The following is a 17,931-nucleotide window of genomic DNA, read 5'->3' as shown; positions in this document are numbered from 1 at the left end:
ATTTTAAAGAGTTCTAGTCCCTGCAGTGTCAATCATCCATGGTGGGAACCCAGGGAAACCACTTAAACCCTCTCTATCTTAATTTCTAGGTTGGCAGAATAAAAATTTCTGATGTACCTCCTTAACAGGATGGTTTTGGGAGAATCAAATGAGATAATGTATGTAAAAGCAATTTGCTTTGAGTGGTATACAGATGTAAATCAGACTAGTACTGTCTCAATCTCAGGGCTATGTGCCTTTGCATGAGCTCTATATCAAGCAAACTCATAATCAACATTTCCAGCTCATTATGGTTTAAACACCATTTCTGCAAATATTATTGTTCCTCCAGCTCTGTATTTATGAGCATGGACAAATTTTTGCCTATGCCTCAACAATAATAATAGTTCACTTGCGAATACATAGCACTGATCTCCACGAAAACCCTGTGAAACAGGTAGGTATTATTTTATTTTGTAGATAAAGAAATGAAGATTTAGAGGGATTGACTTGTTTGTTCAAGGTCACACGACTATTGTGGCTGGAACTGGAGCCTGAACATAACTCATAACTCCAAGTTCAGAACTTTTCCATCCCACCACTATCCCCTTAAAATTAAAACCTTGCATTTTCAAGAGATAATCAAACTAATGCATTTGATCCCCATGCCTTGATGAGGCAGGCAAGTAGGAATTATTATGCCTACTACACATGAGAAAATTGAGGTTAAGAGAAATTAAGTGATTTACCCAAAGTCATTTAGAAGTAAGTGGCAGGACTTGGGTATAACACAGCTCCTAACCTATATCTCTTTCCAATATACCAGACTATCTCAAATGGTTTACCCATTAAATAGGAAGCAAGGACACAAAACAGTCTTGCATTCATTTAGAATGAAGTAATAATGGTAAAACTTCCTTTAATGAGTCATGGTTTGTAGAAAAGGCAGCAAGGGGTCCCAAATTGGTATCTACTGATTTCTGACTATGAAAGTTAAAGTGGTAAGTAGCCAGAGCAAAGAGGGAAATCTGGCAGCCTAGACTGCATCCAAAGGCTAAAAGATGTGACAAAGGGTAGGGGGAGAGAAGTCTGTGTAGGGGGAGGGGCTGAAGAGGAAGTTTAAGATATCTTTCAAGTTTTGTGCTATAGGATCCAAAATTTAAATTTACAGTAGACATTACTCCATGTCCTTGAAATGATCTTTACAAATTCATCTAAAAATTCCTAGTAATTATTTGTGTATCTTATTTTATACATAAACCATCAAGTTCTATGAAGATATGGATTATTATTATCTATATTATCACTTAGATTAGTAATTTACATACAATAGCTTAATAAATGTTGGATTATTTCATTGGATTACTGAAGGGCAATAGCTATAGTGGGAAAAGATTACATAGTCTTAACTTCTTTTTATGCTTTAGCAATCGAGGAAGACTGAGCTGCCTAATGAATGTGAATCCTCCTCCCTCACCTTCTTTATCCTCCAATATATAATAAAATCACAAAAGGTCAAAGTTAGAAGGGACATTAGATTCTTCTAATCCAATTTATCCCTGAACTTAATATCAGAAGAGATAAGAGTAGTAGACTGGAGCCAGGAAGATTTGGATTAAACTCTGCCTCTGCTACTAATATATCCATGTATACATCCATGGTTTGTATATTTCACTTTTCTAAGTCTCATTTTCCTTATCTATTAAATTCCTATTTAATAATTTAACAATGTCCCTAGTATCTCCCTCATAGGGTTGTTGTGAAGATCAATAGGATAAATCACACAAATCTCTACGTAAACATTAAAGCTCTATATAAAGTTGAGCTATATTGTAGTTATCCATTATATATGTGTATGTATGTATGTATGTATGTATACATGTGCATATGAGATAGTACCAAATGAGATGCTCTGAAAATGTTAAAGAACTATAGAATTGTTAGCTATTTTGCAAGTATATATCATGTACACTTATACATATATACACACATATATGCATATACATACACATACATATACATATACACACATATGATTGTAGTGAGAGCAGTGTGGTATAGTGATGAGGCATCAAACATATGGCCCACATCTGTTATTATGGCCTCAGTTTGGGCTATATCAGATTAAAAATGTCATTGGGAAATATTTAACAAAATAAATGAAAGCAAAATAGATAATGTTAATATGTGGTTTTCTAAGTCAATCTGTAGCCTGTAGGGATCCTTATGTATGGCTCAGTGATGCCCCTTTCTACTTGAGTTTCATACAGATACAGGCTTGGCACAGTGCCTGGCACATAGTAAGCAGTTATTAAATATTTATTGACTAATCTCTGGTGTAGTGGATGGAATAGAAGATTAGAGAGCAGGCTTTGGATACAGGAAAACCTGGGTCCACATATTAGCTAATAAGAGCTGCTTATTGTGGTAGATACACATACGCCTTCTGTTATATATCTATAGCTGAAGTGTGGGAACGAATACTTAAACAACACAGGCAGTTTTTCCAACATTTGGGGGCTGAAAGAATTCTATGAACAGGTGTACCATGGTGGGTGAGAGAAGAATGTGGACAAGCTACTCTCAGAACAATCCCTTGCTAACAATACTTTTCCTCCTGGAACACTAAGCCCAAGCTATTTTAAGAGAAGAGCTATCAGGGATTTTCTTCATGGTAGCAGAGGGTTCTGGGGGTACATATGATTCTAACTCAACAATGGTTTTCCTCCTAAAAGTAATGCCCCGGGGGGATGACGTACCATCTGGTGATTCCTAACTTATACTCTCAACAGCAGGTTTGGGGGTGTCAGTGGCACCTCTGACTGATTTTAGCTGCCAGTCTGCTGCCCATTTCAAGAATAACACAGCTGCATCTGAATTCCAAAATTATACAGCGGGTTCAAACCTGCCTCCTCTTTTTGTCATTGTAGTAAAGGCATTCTTTCCTTGTAGTACGGCAATCATCATTTTTTAAGGTAAAGAGAGGGTTAAAAATTCCCAACAATATAATTCTTAGTACAACAGTAGGACAGAAACTTTACATACTTGAACTAGTATACTTATGAATAAAAAAATGATACTATGCTTCTAGATAAAATTAATTTATTCTCTCATGCTTGCCCTCCTCCCCACCTTGATCATTATCTGTGCTAATGATCTCTGGAAAATCCCTTGACTTAAGACTCCTCTATTTCTCAAATGATATAATATGTGACTGTATCCCACACAAAGGAAAGGTATGATGGTCATTAAAATGCTGTAGCTAATGGACAGAAATACACTTTGAAGAAAGTTACCAGTAAATACAACTCATTTTCATTATGTTTACTACATCATAATCATTGTGAACTGATTTTTTTTCTTCTTTTGTCTATATTTTGATCAAAAGTAAGTTATTTTATCAGTTACCACTGCTAAAAGAAGATAATCAATAGAATGGATAATTGGAAAAGGCAAGGAGATATAATAAGAGTAAAGGGCAACCATTAGTCAGTCCAAGTATCACAAGAGTAGTTTGATGGATCAGTGGCATCATTAATGTGGATATAAGCTATACATTCCCTCAGTGGGTGCAAATTTCAGTCCCTCTACACTTTCTCATCTTATACATTCTCCTCTCCATGCATTTCTATAAATCTCATACAACTTATCTACACAATCCATGCCTTTGGGTTTTAATATCAGGGGATGGCAGGAAAGTTGCCTGTGCAAACTCTGAGTTATCCACTGCATTTCAACTATATGGCCAGCCTATTTTTTTCTTTCCACTTGTTTATTTCCTAGATGATTATTTAAATATTGTAAGACCTACAGGAAGGTCTATGAAGCTTTGTGGAATAACCATTGAAAAATCTGAATGAAAGTGTATCAGATGAAAAGGTACGTATGGTAATAAACTACATTTTCAGGACTACTTTGTGCCATCATTAGAGTCCTGTGTGCTACATTTCTGCTATGCTAAAACAGTACTATTTCTATCCATCTGGTAAATCAGGAAGCAATTTACACAAACATTGATTTATATCTTTACACATATGTATTTAATTATTACTTTTAACACTCTAAGGATCTGTGGCTTAATTAGTATGAACAAAATGGATTATAGTTCCTTTATATCTTAATGATATCTTTGAGAGATGAGATTTAAAAAAAATATTATCACCCTGTGGACAACTCAGTGATGACTTTTTCTACTTAATTAGGTTCAATCCGAGATGATAGTTCATCAATGGGCCCATTCTCAGGATCTTTTCAAACTTGGTAGGACCTGTCAGAGACTGTACCCCAAAAATCTTAGTGGAGACTCACTTTAAATAGGAGATGTAAATTTATGCTATAGATTTTGGTCTAATTTGAATTATTTTAACAATTCCCCATGGTTACATTTAATCCACAACAATAAAGATAAAAAAAATTGGCTGCATTAGTGATAGTCTTGTCCTCTATGGCCTTTAATATCATCACACTTACTACCTTAAATTCACACCTTTATCAAACACCAAATGAATACTCCACTCCTGTTTGAAAATGTTTTCTCCCATGGCTTAAAGATAATTACTTGGTTGACATTTCCTCCTTCGTTTTATTTTGGTGTCTAAAAAGCATTTTGGTTAGAGGACTGAATGAATAATATCAAGGAAAAACTGTGTTGCATTACCTTGTACTGTGTATCATAGTATGAATACCATGGTGTGAATGATTACTTTTTGTTGTTGCTTTTTATTTTATTATTCTAGGGAGGGGTATGATCTCATTTTGACATGTGGGGATTTACACACAAAACTTCCTGTGTACTCAGGTAAGACAATACCCCTTGGAATTGGATTTAATTTGATTTCATATCTCACACAATTTTCAGTTTGATTTAAGGATTACACTTTCTAGCAGGCAGAGTGATATATCCTTGAAAATACTGGAAACATTTTCTCCACTCTGATTCTTTTAGGTTTCTCTGTTCTTGCCCTGACGTGCATAGCTGTAACACATGTTGCCTTCCTTACTGCCCTAGAAGTAGACACTGTCTGCGATCAATCCCAGCTGGCTGGCTCCTGTGATATAAACAAAAAGACTTCTCTGTGAACCAGCATGTCCGTGAATTATAATTTGTAGATCCCGTTGCCTGATTAGTGCAACTGCTGAAATCTAGAAAGCAAGTTAGAAGCCCCTCTTCTCAAAAATGATTTTGGTTATTTATAAACTTTGAATTTAGATCAATGCAATATGGTGATCTATAAATTTCTATTTTATAGAAGATCACAACAGTATGTTTGGGATTCTATTTATTATGTTTCATTTCATCCTCCACTCTATTGTTAGTAGAAGGCATCTATTAAATAAACACAATATATAGAAGTATATCTCCATGGGATAAAAACTCAGCATTTACAGGAGATGGAATAAATAGAAATAACTGAAAAAAGTTTAAATCAGGAAGTGAAAATGTGAATATAATTTGCACATGTGCTGCCATCTTATGTTGGTCTTCATGTATATCATTACCAAAATCAAAGAGTAAGCTTGATATGAATTAGAATACGTAAACCAATCATAATTATACCCACGTTCATGGTCCTTTGATTAGTCTAAAGATCTTTAATTTTTTTCCATGGCTTTTCTTTGAACTTGTATAACTTGGTCTGCCTATTTTGAAAATGTTTCAATCTCACAACCCAATAGCAAGTTCCAGCTTCTGGCCTACCCAAAGATATATGTTAGAGAACAAATACTTTTCATTCCTTTTTAATCTAGTAAAGTCTTCTGTATGTTTCACATATGAGCAGTACACTGAAAAATTTGTGGTTAAAATATACAGATCATATTCAAAAAAATTCATGATGGAATTATAATTATGGTGTGCAGAACATTAAATTCATGCAGGCTTCTCCCCGCCCCCCCGCATCTATTCATCAATCAATAAACAATTATTAAGCGCCTACTTTTATTATTATTATTTATTAGTAAGTGCCTAAAGGCACTTGTGTTAGGCAATGGTAATACAAATATAGCAGCGAGAGAACCCCTATCCTAAAGGAGTTTACATCCCAAGAAAACTATTAATCTAACAAAACTTTACATTTCTCATCACTCTCCAAAGAAATAAAAAGACTGGTAGGAAGCATTAACTACTCCATGAGTCTCTTAATACCCAGAGTGAGGAAGTAATTTTTTTAGACCAGAAAAATGTATTATTAACTGAATGCTTTCTTAACTTTGAGCAAATGTACAAAGAGCTTTTCTTCAGGAAATGTAATTAGAATATATAAAATAATAGTATATGACCCATTGTGCCATTTCCCTTTTGTTTGTTTTGTTTTTATCCAGACATGATTTCATTGGTGTGAGGAACTCTGGGCATTGAAATTCCCTCCATATAGCCTTCCTTTGTAACTAAAGTCTTAGAGATTAGCCTGGTTCAGTTACTTGCTCTAAGTATATAGCCAATATGTATCAGAGGTAGGAGTTAAATCCAGGTCTTCCCTCTCTAAACCACCATATCATGCTACTTCTCTTACAAATTCTTAGGATTCTTGACTTAAGGTTTTTGATTATGAAATTCAAGCTCAGATTCTGAGTTTTATGTAAGTAGTGAGTTTCCTATGACTAGGAAGCCAAATGAAACAGAAAGCAGAAAAAACTTAATGTTGCACAATGAAGATGCCACACAGCTCTGTTTGTCTTTCTTGAGAAAATAGGATCTTTTAATCTTTCACACACAAAAAGGCACAGTTTAAAATGCTCTCCTTACTGTGAGGATGGAGACAGGAAGCACTATGGTTTCTAAACTCAGTTTCACTCACATTCTTAAAAGCCTAGAGACTGCAGGTTCATAGTTTCCAATTGCCATATTCCAATGGCATTGCTTTTTAGCAATTGGGAATTCCCAAGTAAGATGTCACCAAGAAAACTGAGATTTGTTATGCACATACAAAAACTCCATCATGTACATTCTTGACAACTAGTCATTTCTGGAGTGAATGAGGACTCTCCTTACATTCATATGAAATTCAATATTACATTGAAGGCTAACTAGTCTCAGACTGCTTTTTCTTCCTTTGACAGTCCAAAGAATCACTATATCATGGTCCACCAGGATCCAGCATTCATTCTTGCTCTATATAACTTTAGTATCAAGAACAATACATGCATCATCTAATTTAACTGCAAATGGCTCTTTTTAGCATGAATTGACTGTTTAAAGAGAATGCACAACAGAACTCCTAACTGCCTCATGGAAACTATGGAGTGCCCTGTAGAAAAAAGTGATCAGTTACCAAGAGCTGCTAGCAAATGGGATAAGCTATAGAGGAAATGAACTCTCATCAATGATCTCTGGAGAGTGCTACAGATGGCAGGTGTACCTGAAATCCCTTGGTGAGGTGATTCAACTTTGGTCCAGACTTTGTTCTCAGAGTTTGTCAGGGTCCACGGAATGAGATTTCACCAATTTTCCTCCAAACTCATTTTCTAAAAAGAAGAAAAGTAAGCATATAGTACGTAAAGGGAAATGAGCAAAACCTAAAAGAGAAATTCTCTTCTATGTGCTTTTAGGTTTATAACAAAGTAAATAATTTTAGTTAGAACACTGCTTTGGAAGTATATATCAGAAGAAAATACTTGAAATATTTCTTTCTTTTGCTCGATAATTTTAAGAACTTAAAAAGCCTCTAAAGAGTTTAATTTGCTATGCTAAATGCTACCAAAGTAGCAGCCAACCCCTGAACATATAGCCCCTTTTCTTTCTTCAACACAAGTGATTGTTAAATGAATAAATAGAACATATCTTAGCTATTCTATACATTCTTTCAAATTAACATGGCCTCACTAAGAACACAATATGGTCTGTCCCTGGTGATAGTGTTTCATGTCACCAATTCAATGTTATCAGTGCTGAAAAACAATGTTTTCACTGGTGTGCATTCTGCTTTTCATCTATACTCTCGCATGTATTTTTGTTCAGAATTTGGAATTAGTGGCAGCTGTAATTAAAATAAAATCTGCTTGGATTACATAGATGATTCCACAACCCCTCCCCCCCAACCCAGAACTTGCTTTATTAAAAAAAAAAAAGCATAACTAGAAACTATGCAGAGAGGGAGTACAATGACTAGGTAGGGCATTGGTTGTTAGAGCTATTGTTTCTGGTACAGACCTCCAAATTCAAAGATACTCATTAAATTGAGTATGTGGCAATAACAGACGAAGTGTTAATGGGGCAGCAGTGGAGTGTGTCAGGAAAATGAAGAGACCCTTAGGGGCTCACCATGCTGTTTATGATCAGCTAAATTCAGCAGCATTACCATAAATCCTCTAAAAGATACTGTACTAGACTTCTTGCAGGTTACCTTGCAAATAAAGAACATATTCAGAGTGCTTAGCAACTGTGATTTGAAACAAGATAACACATTATTTCCTATGAAATAAACAAACTGCCTATAAAAATGCAACCATAATGAATTTTATTATTTTCCTTAATAAGACTTTACTAAAACAAAGACATAAAAAACAGAATCTTTTTCTAAAAAAATATGCAAATTGAGATTGAAAGAGTTCTGAAATACACCGAGAAGTAGACAGGTCACAGAAAAATGCTTAACGTCATATATTTCAAAAGATTTTCATGGTATTTCTGAAGTACTTTGCTGACTCTATTAAATGATTCCAGAATGGATTTACAGACACATACAGAACCACAGACACTCAAATTTAGAAGAAAATTCAGAGCCTGTCTAATCCAACCCATATTCAAATAAGGATATCCTCTAGAAAAATATCGTACCTGAGAAGTGGTCAGCTAGTTTGAGGATCTCTAGGGAAAGTGAGATGAGAACTATTCATGTCACTAAGGATTTTATAAACTGCTTGAAAGCAGAGATTATGCCTTTGAATCCCTTATAAGATGTAGCCGAATCGGCAAAAGAATAAAATATATTCTTGGATATTGATTGGTTGATTATCTGTTTGTAGTAAAACTTTTATCAAGAACAGGAATATTCAACTATATTGTTCTTAATATTCTTCTTAGCCCATATGTAGCCCACACAGAACCAGAATGCAGATTACAATAATACTTTTAATAAGAAAATAATAATCTGAGCATCATAGACAAAATGAAATAATTTTTTTGCATGAACAAAACAATTTTATTTGAATGCAAAATGTAAAAACCCTTTTTTTACCATTAATATGTTTTTATAACATGGTAATTTTATGAAATTGTTTTTTATTGTATGCTTATACATATCTAATTTTAGGGTTATAGACTATATTTGGGACTTTTCCCTCTATACTTTCCTCATCAACAAAAGAGGAAAAATCACAATAGAAAATATTACATCAATGATTTAGGGTATAAACTTATATCAATGATTTAGGGTGTGTGTGTGTGTGTGTGTGTGTGTGTGTGTGTGTGTGTGTGTTTAAAAGTGAATTTCCTGGGCATGCACACGTGATCAGTACACATTTAGTTCAATTTCTTTAATTTTTGTAAGTCAAGTGTTATATAGTGACTGGTGTTCTAATTAGTACCACTTAGGTACACTCCTAACAGCAATTGTCAAAGAACCATTAAACTCAATAGCTAGGCTATTTTGCTAAGGGAAGTAAATTGACTCAGACATTTTAAATATTTTTTTAATAAATGGTGGTTTTATGAGACAGTATAGTACAATAGAAAGAGTCTTGGACTAAGAGTAGCCCTGGACTTAAAAGCTAATTGGTAGGGTGGAATCTATTAACTATTAAAGGACTCAGAAGGAGGTCTAGATGGATTTGTAGAAAAAAATAATGGACATTCAAGAATGGTGGACATTTTCCAATGGTGGACAAGAATCGCCATGGATCAGGTGGCTTGGAAGGATTGAGATGGGCACTGGTGGAAGAAGGACCTACACCTATGAGATCAGAGATAGATTAGGCTTCTAAAGTGCTGACCTTTGGCTACTCATTAAAATTTTCCAGGTCTCAATTTCCTTATCTCCACATTGAGGATAATAATACTCCCACTAACTCCCTCGTAGGGAAAGTGCTTTATAAACAAGAAAGGATTATGAGAACATGAACGAGAGGTCATAGGAACTGGGATCAGTACCTGTGTCTGCACCAATGTGATTAAAAAGTTGATAAAGCAGTGAAATAGGTTCGGGTCATCTACTTTTCCATCTTTGTGCTGCAGTAAATACACACACTGTTGTTAAGTAGCACCAGTTTACTTCGTGGATTCATTTATCTCTTAGTGATGTGTCTACTCAGTATGGCTACAGTATGTCTATAACTTCAAGTAAAGCCAATCCCTTATGAGAGAACTCATTTATTGTTACTGGAGCATAAAGCAGTCTACAAAAATCTTACTTTGGTAACAAGATTTAACTTTCTGTATAAACCCTCTTCTCACTACTTACTCTAGCTATTTTATAAGGAATCTTTCTTTTCCTCAAAATAAAATTTGTCTTGCATTAGGAAAAAAACTTTTGCTTATTTAACTTGTAAGTGTTCTGTCCATCCTGCCCCTCTCCCTGTGCCCCCTTTTTTAATCAAAAAAAGACTGTGTCATGTGGTACTGACAGTTTGGGAAAATGTTTATTTTCACTTGAAAGTTCTTTATAATTTTGTTATGAAAAAGATGATCAGGTAATAATCTCATACCTAGACTTATAACACTGAATGATAAAGAAATAATTGCCTCTCTAAAGTATTTCTCTACTACAATTATGAGTATATAAAATAATTCTTAATAATCTGAAAATAAAACAAAACTCTCAGACTAGTTCTCCTCAAAGCAAAATTGGAATATATTAATTAATTATAACATGTAGACAGTACATCAGGGTTTCACTAGAATTTTGTCCTCAGGATCAATGGCATGGGCTACTTCAAAATGAGGTATTTTAGTAATCTGATATTGACCATTCCTTTACTAATGTCTAATGTAAACTAAAATAATATTATAGTCAGTTCCAGTGGATTACAGATAGAATATAGCTCTCAGACCTTTAAATGTCCATGCCACAGTCTCTTGCTTAAATTGTAGCCTAACTTTATTTCCTTTTCTCTTAATTATTCTCTGCCTCAGCACTAACAAGAGTTAGAATAAGACTTTTATAGAAAATAGTATTCTAACTGAGCTTTGAATGAGCTATTTATTATAAGAGATAGTTATGAGGAAGGAATACATTCTAGGAATGGGGAATAGTTCAATTACTTGGAAGTGAAATGGAGAATAGAGAGGATTTGGGATAGATGGAGTCCTGAGCATATGGAATTCCAACTTTGTTTGGAGAACAAAGAATAGGAAATTTAATATAGTTAGACAAAGAAAATGAGTTAGGATATGTTAAAAGGAGAAATCAGAAGAAATATAGTGATGATGGACCTAAATTTTAAGATCCTTTAATGGCTTTCATGTTTTTGTCTTTTACAATGACTAGCTTAGTGCATTACATTGTAATAAGTGCTTTATTGAAAGTATGGATTTTAGCATTGTACAAAAGTTCCGTGCTTTTGTTTTTTTTTCAACTTTTATCATAAACTTGATTAAGGATTTGCACTATTTTCAGGAGCAGCTTTTTTTTTAATTGATGACAGTAGATTGAAGTTTAGTCTTGTTTAAGGACATCCCATTCCATAGAATTGCATATTCACAACTGGTGTACAGAGAGACTCTGCCCTTATTAATTCCAATTACAATAATAATCCTAATTCTAGGTCTTTATAATGCTAGAGATCTTTAAGATTTTCAAAGCACTTTACATAGAGAATGTCCTATAACCCTCATGACAGCCCCAAGATGTAGATATTGAAGGTGCAATTATTTTCCTTTTAAATCTATGTACACTTAGGCTTAGAGATGTTAAGAGAAACACCCATGATCTCAGAGTTGGAAAATATCAAAGGCAGGATTAAAACCATATCTGCCCATCTCTAAGACTAGCACTTTATTCACTATGCCACTGTTAAAGTTATCCACTCTGGCAACACACAAGTGCAACATTAAAAATAGTAAGTGTACAGATCATACAATACAGAGTTTGACTACTAGGTTTTTCTTTTCCAATTCTTTTTGGGGGGGTTTCCAAGAGCATCATTAAACATAGATACTCCACTTTGCATCTGCTTCCCTGCCTGGTTTCACCTCTACAGCACAAGATGGCCCTCAGGATAAGCTCATCACTTCTAAGCTCAGCACTATGCTGATAACTCAACCTTTGATTCAGGCCACCTCACTTCCCCTCCTTTCCCCTTTGTTTGGAAGGTGAATTACCAAACTCCTCCCAATGCCTTCCTTTATGGGGGATAGAAACTAGACTCTGATCACTCTACTTTGTACCTGCTTCCTTGCCTGGTCTCAATGCCCTGGAACAAAATACCCCTATGCTAGGAACCCCCTGTTTTTGTTTCTACTTTCATGCCGCCTTTTGTGTGTTTTCCCATCTCCCCCCCTCCCCAATGAGATTCTGAATTCACTGAGGGCAGTTGATCAGTTGTATCCCTGGTACTTAGCACAGTACATGGCACACTATAGAAGCTCAATAAGTGTATTTTACATTGGATTTGGGATTTTATTCATAGGAAAAGTCAATTTAACAATGGAAAAGAAGAAAATGAACACATCTAAGGACAGAACTTTAAAGGTGATGAGGAGGAAGCAGGGAAGAAAATGAAAATAGTTAAAAATTTATGGTCATTTACTATTTTCATAAGCCGTAAATGTTCATTATAGGAAAAATATTACTAAAGTTGGTATTTTAAAAATCAGTTTCATCTACACGGCAAGGAAAGTACAACCTGGCTCATACCACAGAAATGTCATACATGTATAGTTCCATACCAGTGCAATTATTAATTAATCTTGAAATGCTAGCATGTAAGAGTTTGGTCATAAATAATGTAGGCTTTGTGGCATGTGGAGCCAATTACATTATTTTGTCTCACAAAAAAAGAAAATAAACTCTCTAAATTCAGAAAAAAACTACCCTGAAATAAAATAGAGGCAATTGAAAACAGTCAACTTTGACACTAACAGTCCCCTTGGAAACTGAGAGAGACTGCATGTGCTATGTATTCATGGAGTCCAATTGAATTCAGGTGCAAGAAAGTTCTCTAACTAGTTACCAAAAGAGGTTCAGAATGTGTTAAGAAATAGCATGCTTCCACTGCTCAATTGAAAAGATGGGAGGCATTTATAAAAAGCTATCATGAAATTTATTTCCAAGAAATCTGAGAAATGTATAGTTCATTGAACTGACAAAGGCTTACTTTCATTTCCAGGGCACATATACATATTAACCCACCAGCAGACCTGTCAATGGTAAAGACTAAATTTGCAAAAAGGGACAGAATTTTCGATTTGGCACTTTACATTGCATAGGTATTAAATGGAGACCACGTGCCATGTGTATAGACGTGAACTTTGAAATTTTGAGGTCATGTTAGTATATATGCCCCTGGCAAACAAACGATAAGTTCTGGTCCCACATCCGCTTGGTCTGAATTGCTATTTGTAACTATCTGTAAAATACTACATGAGTAGCATATCATATCATCACTTGTTGAAATATCAAAGTTAATGAAACTCTTTTTTTTAAAGTCTCCAATCAAGAACCATATCATCCATGTAGCCTTCCCTGATAACTACAATACTGATCTCCCTCCTTGAATTTCCCAGTGGTTTGCTTCTATCTGTTCTACACATTTATCATATGCTAATTTGTATTACAGTTATTTGTGGACATACCTTCTCTCTGATAAGCTCCTCAAGATCAAGAACTGTGACTTTCTCTACTGCAGTGGCCTCAAAATAATTAGGTTTTAAGAGTAAGTGTCTAATAAATATCTGTTGAATTGAATTGAATTGAATTTTTCTGAACCCATTCCTATGAATTCTCTTGGAAAACAGCTTCTAAAATCAGCAGGTAGGGTCGAATGGAGTTATGTAAGGTTACAATATACTCATTCTTTCCTATCCTCCTTAACACCAGTCAATCATTCTCAGGTCTTGTCAAGGGCATTGAGATCATTTCTTAACATGTCTTCCCTGTTTCTTGTTAGTCTCTAATCTATTCTACATAGTACTACTACATCAATTTTAAAAAAAATTAAAAGCTTTCATTTTATCATTTTTATCACTCTCCTTTTCAAGAAATAATTGTAACTATTAGGATAAATTTCTTAATCTCCTATTCAAGTACACCATGTTAGATACAGTAGAGAAAGCAATAGATTTGGACTAGAAAATCCAAGTCTGCTTACCTCTATGGCCTTGAGAAAATCATTTCATGTCTTTGGGTTTTAGTTTTCTCATCTGTAAATTAAGGAGTTATACTAAATGATTTCTAAGTTTCCTTCCCTTTGGAAATCCTTTAATCCTATGACTTCCACCATCTGCCACCACGTTTGTTTCTTTACCTCCCAATACTCCCCTACCTGAATTCTCTTCTCTAGCCAAACTGACCTCCTTCAAATGTACTTTCCAAGATTTCTTGATTTTACTCACTTCTGTTGCTTTTTTCACAAGTTTTCCTTCATATGAAATTTCTTTCCACTTGTCCAAATTCCATGTGATTCTATGTATCAAGTCCCCATGAAAGATTCCCAAATCACTCCAGTTCACAATAGATTTACATTCCTCTAAACAAATAACACATACTGTTTAAAATATCTTGTGATGTCACTTATGCTTTTTCTTTGGGATCACCTATTCCAAGTGAGACATCTGTTAGAATGATAATAATAGCTGAATTTACAAATAATAAAGCTTTATGAATAATGAAGGGGCCCCGAATTTGGAGTCAGAAAACTTTGGGTTGAGTCCCAGATACTTTGCTTACTAACCTTGTGGTGATGGGTAAATGATTTAATCTCTCTGACCTTCAATTTCTTTCTCTATGAGAACAATAATACTTGCACCATTTTTGCCACGTTTTTTTTGGGGGGGAATGTAATTTGTAAATTGTTAAGCACCATGAAAATGTAAACTATTAAATCTTTTAGTAATAACTTTTAAAAAACATGTTTTTAAAATTAACAGTAAATTAACTTTAAGGAAAAATCTACTTAGCTGGATTTTTTCAGGTGGTCAACAAAGTAGCATAAAAATGGGATAGGGATAGAGAGTGATTTCATTGTTACAAAATTCCCTTTATCAATTCAGGTTGACACATTCTCTATATTTCTAGCATTAGAGGGTTGCCTAAAGCACGGTGTGTAAGTGATTCAGGCTCTCACAGCCAATATGCATTGGAGGTAGGGCTTGAATCATGCCTTTGAGTTTCTAAGCTACTGATTGTCTTAACAGGTTATTTTAAGGGAGGGATCAGAATCACGATATCTTGAAATGAAACAATTATGACAGACAATAAAATCAAGTAATAATTTTACTTTGATCATTATGCCAATTCAACCCAATAAACACCCAAGAACTTTATTTTGGCATGTGTGTACTGTCAACTATTTCATCTATAAGGTGAAGTTAAAAATAAAATTTATCTATGAGATGGATTAAAATAGAGATACATATAGTCTTACACTTGGGTTTAAAAATCAACTTCAAAATTACAAAATGAGGAAGGTGGCTAGACTTGACAAGTTATGATAGCTGACTCCAAGTACCTGAAGGGTTGTGGTATGAAAGCATTTTTTTTTTCTGCTTGGGCCTACAGAGCAGAATTAGGAGCAAAAGAAAAAAAAAGAAAATTGCAAATAGGCAGATTTACCCTCAGTGTAAGGGTACTAAGAGGAAGAAATCACTTCCTAACAATTAGCATTTCTGAAAAATAAAATGGGTTGACTTGGAAGGTAGTAGTCTGCCTTCTCTAGGTTTCATCAGGTAAAGGCAAAAAGACCATTTATTGAGGGGATTCTTGGTCAGCTATGAGTTGAATGAAATAGTCTCTAAAGTGCTTTCTGACTCAGAAATTCTGAGTTCACTTAATTGCTGAAGCCTAGATTATAGCTTTATACAGCTATATTTTGCTACTGTTTTCTTCATAGAACTTCCACATTATTCTATAAAAAATTTACTCCAGAGTTTGGAATAAGGATTCAAGGGAAGTGATTGTCTCCTAGAGTTTGTATTATTTACTTTAAAGGCTTATATTTGTAGAGTTTTCTTCAGTACTTCAAGAATCTATGATTTCAGTGATGTGGACAAGTCATCTACCAGCACAGATTATAGACCCTTTCTGACTTGATAGATAGCTCCATAAGTTGACATATAGGTGGGAAAATCTATTATGGATTGGCCATACTTCTGGTGATGATCATCTCCAATAGATATATAGTCCATTATTATGTCTATATCTATATTATTTTTTTAAATTAAATTTTCAAGTGAATATCTGTCTTCTCTCTTTTCTGCTCATTGTATACATTAAAAAATAATCAGAGAAAACAAATTCCCATGCTATCCATGTCTAAAAAAATATTCTCAGTCTATACTCTGAGTCTATCACCTCTATCAGAATGTGGGTAGCCTCATCATGAGTTTTCTGGGGTCGTGTTTAATTCCTAAGTCATTCAAAGTATATTGTCTTTACCATATTGTTATTATTATGTAAATTGCCTTCTTGGTCTTGATTACTTCTTCTCTTCATTAGTTTTTACAAATATTCCCAGGTTTTGGTGAAACCATCCTCCCTTTCATTATTTTTTACAGCATAATGGTTTTCAATCACATTCATATACCACAACTTGTTCAATCATTCCCTATTTTTGCCACTACAAAAAAAGAGCTGCTATAAATATTTTCGTACATATGGATGCTTTTCCTCTGTTTGATCTCTTGGAGGGATAGACCTAGTGGTGGCATCACTGGATCAAAGGGTGTGCACAGTTAAATAGCTTTTTGGATATTGTAAAAAATTCCTTTCTAGAACTGCTAGACTGGTTCACAGGTCCACCAAAAGTACATTAATGAACCTTTTTTTTGAAGTCCCTCCAGCATTTGTCATTTTCCTTCTTTTGTAAACTTTGTCAAACTGATGGGTGTGAGGTGAAACCTCAGACTTGCTTTAATTTGCATTTCTCTAACTATTAGAAGGGCAGCCAGGCAGGCAATGAAGTGAGGAAGACTACCTTCCTGAGTTCAAATCTTGCCTCAGACACTTACTAGCTGGGTGATCCCTTTTGTCTCAATTTCTCACCTGTAAAATGAGTTGGCGAAGAAAATGTCCACAGTATTTTACCAAGAAAACCCTAAATGGAGTTACAAATAGTCAGACATGACTGCAATGACTGACCAACAACAACAAGAGCAATTACTAATTGTAGCATTTTTCATATTACTGTTGGCTCAGATTTATTTTTTTCTTCTGAAAACCAACTGGGTCTAGCTTTCCAGTAACATGCCAGAAACTATGATAACACATTGAAGGTATGCACCACTGTAGCATAGCAAGTGAGGTTTGCTTTTCTAATACATTGTGGAAATTCATCTGGACTCTTGAAGGTTCTGCTGAATGCCTCTGAGATTAGAGACACAACTCTACATAATAATGAGGCACTGGAGTAGGAGTTTAGTAAACCTTATTGAAGCCTATTTAATATGTTATCATTTTTACTTAAATGAAAGTCTCAGATGTTAATCGCAAGATGCAAAGATTGATAATAGTAGTGATATCATTACAGGCTGAGTTTAAAGGATGGAAGGGAACTTATTGGTCTTGTCCAACCTATTTATTTTATAGATAAGGTCATGAGGCCCCCAGAGTAAATTAGTGAGATGTAAGGCAACGAGCGCTAGATTTGGGATCATAGAAGCTAGGATACATTCTAATTCTTGCCATTTACTACCTGTGTGACCTTGGGCAAGTCACTTTATTTCCCTGGGTCTCAACTTATCCATCTATGAAATGATGGCATTAGATTGGGTGATAAATAAAATTGCTTCCACCTTTAATATTATGATACTGTGATTTACAATCCTATTCTAAGTATCATGCTTAAGGTCACACAGCTAGA

At 34.7% G+C, this 17,931-nt stretch overlaps 1 protein-coding gene across 4 annotated transcripts in view; it reads right to left on the bottom strand.

Annotated features, from left to right (window-relative positions):
• The window catches only part of MYT1L (myelin transcription factor 1 like), a 704,996-nt gene that overhangs the window by 520,363 nt on the left and 166,702 nt on the right, over nt 1-17,931 (bottom strand). For all 4 annotated transcript variants that reach the window (XM_069108684.1, XM_069108683.1, XM_069108686.1 and 1 more), the window contains exon 3: nt 7,338-7,443. The gene's annotated coding sequence lies outside the window, so the exon portion shown is untranslated. The remainder of the gene's footprint in view (nt 1-7,337; nt 7,444-17,931) is intronic.

Source organism: Petaurus breviceps, unplaced genomic scaffold (genome assembly GCF_028583685.1).
Source record: "Petaurus breviceps papuanus isolate PSGF00001 unplaced genomic scaffold, PetGlider_PUasm1.0 90418, whole genome shotgun sequence".
Taxonomy (NCBI): domain Eukaryota; kingdom Metazoa; phylum Chordata; class Mammalia; order Diprotodontia; family Petauridae; genus Petaurus; species Petaurus breviceps.
Note: the sequence above shows the minus strand (reverse complement) of the source record. Positions and strands in the feature narration are given on the sequence as shown.